We start from the raw sequence: 2,157 nt of genomic DNA on the forward strand, positions 1-2,157 counted from the left end.
TGCAGGAATCAGAAATGAGAGAAAAATCTGCCTTTCCAAGACTGACTGAATTAATATGCCCGTCGTTTTCTTACAAAGAGCGTGATTTCGTTCTTTGTGGCTGGGAAAACCTCCATTGTGATATACCTCTTTCTTCATGATCAGAGCAAGAGACAATGACATGTGGCCATCATGTGCACGCTAGTCTAACTTCCTCTAATTGTGTTTCGTTTCGCCGGCTTTTCCGTCATTCCTGACTGCAAAGCTCCGTCTCTCACTGTGTCCGAGTCAATGCAATAGAAGCAGCTTACACGGCTTTTCAGTTCGCTCTCATTGTGTTTTCCTTCCTCTTAACAAAAGCCTCGCCTTGCTGAAATGTGGGAACATCCCAAACCAAATTCATCAGAGGAGATGCTAAAAGATCTTACATTTATAGGGTGAAGAAAATCATTTTTTCCCTCAATAATCAAGACTTAATGCTGTTTCTCTGGCTTTTGGAACTCCAACTGACGGCACGTGCCAACTTCTGGCCCCTAGCCACTGGCTCGGCAGGATTGGCTGGGGGCGGTGGGGCTGTGTGCATGCTGGAGCCATCACACATCCAGACGAAACCGGCTGTCACTGTCAGAGGGCATCCTGGCTTTGTTTCCGTTTCCACATGAGGGGACCCTGACTTCATCAGGACTAGGAACAACACGCATCTGGATGCTTGTGAAAATAATAACAGATGGAAACCTGAGCTGAAAGGCTCCACATCTGTGCTGGCTCGGACATCTCTTAGAGCGCCTGCTTAGGCAGCAGCTCAGTGAACCTGCCTCGTAACCAGGTCTACAGCGTCCACACAACCAGGGGCTGACTTCCGGGTAAAATGTAAAGGTCCCAGAGCATAGGCATGGGCATGGGAGTTCACCAGACGGTTACAGTGTACAGCTGTAGAACAAGAGTGGCTTTAAAGTCTCACGCGGTGATTGACACCCAGCTCGTTTCGCTGATGAGAGCATCGTGCTGCTGAAGGTCAGCTTTGCTCGTTGTCAGATTGGGGGGGGGGGGTTAGAGAGAAAGAGGGAGCAGGGGGTGGGGCAAAGGGCAGGAAGGCACCGATTGATGCAAGCTGTACATCCTCGGTGTTCTCCAGGGCAGGAGAAGGCAGAGGAGACCTACCTGCACACCTTTGATGTGTTTTCCTTGTCCCCGGCCAAAAGTGCTCCCACTAGAATATTCAAGCCATAGAGCAGTCTCTCCTAGTCGTGCGAATGTGTGTGTGTGTGTGTGTGTGTGTGTGTGTGTGTGTGTGTGTGTGTGTAGACAGTTCATTTGGTGTGCAGAGAACTGTCTGAACACACATAGATGGGAGATGGGGCTGGTTGGACTTGACACTCTCTGGCGCTGCCTTCGGAAGCCTGTCCATAATCCACTACTGAATACAGGAGCTGTGGAGAAAATGAGTATTTCCCAAACGTCATGCTGTTTAAACAGTCTTGCTGTGGTGTTCGGAGAACGTCTGGCTGTTTTCGCATCCCAGGTGCTCTAGAGCTGCCTGGCTGAGCTAAACACACGGCACAGGCACTGAGAGAAGCTGGTGTCTGGCCAGAGTGCTGCCAATTAGAGCAGTGGTGGGTTTTCTGGTTCCAGCAGTTGGCAGAGGAGTGCATGCCCCAAGGCAATCCTAGCTTTCCATCCTCAGAAAAGGAATGTGTTTGCCTCCATGCCAGGGCATAAAGATTTTCTCCAGAGACCCTGGAAATGCAGACTGCCACCCAGGAACTTCCTCAAGTCATCCCCGTTCTTAAGCCCTTTGGTATGGATGCTGTCCGCTTTATATAAGCTGGAGTCATCTCAGTGGAGGGAATCCCAATTGAGAAAATGCCTCCATAAAGACAGGCTGTAGACAGGCAAGTCTATAGAGCATTTTCGTAATTAGTGATTGATGGGGGAGGGCCCAGCCCATTGTGGGTGGTGCCACCCCTGGGCTGGCAGTTCTGCGGTCTAGAAGAAAACAAGCTGGGTGAGCCATGAAGAGCAAGTCAATAAGCAACCCTCGTCCATGGCTTCTGCATCAGTTCCTGCCTCCAGGTTCCTGTCCGGTGCAAGTTCATGACTTGGCTTCCCTCATAGACTGTGATTCAGAATAAGTAAGCCAAACAAACCTATTCCTCCCCAAGCTGCTTTCCGTCATGG

This window comes from Microtus pennsylvanicus, chromosome 12 (genome assembly GCF_037038515.1).
Source record: "Microtus pennsylvanicus isolate mMicPen1 chromosome 12, mMicPen1.hap1, whole genome shotgun sequence".
NCBI classification, from domain to species: domain Eukaryota; kingdom Metazoa; phylum Chordata; class Mammalia; order Rodentia; family Cricetidae; genus Microtus; species Microtus pennsylvanicus.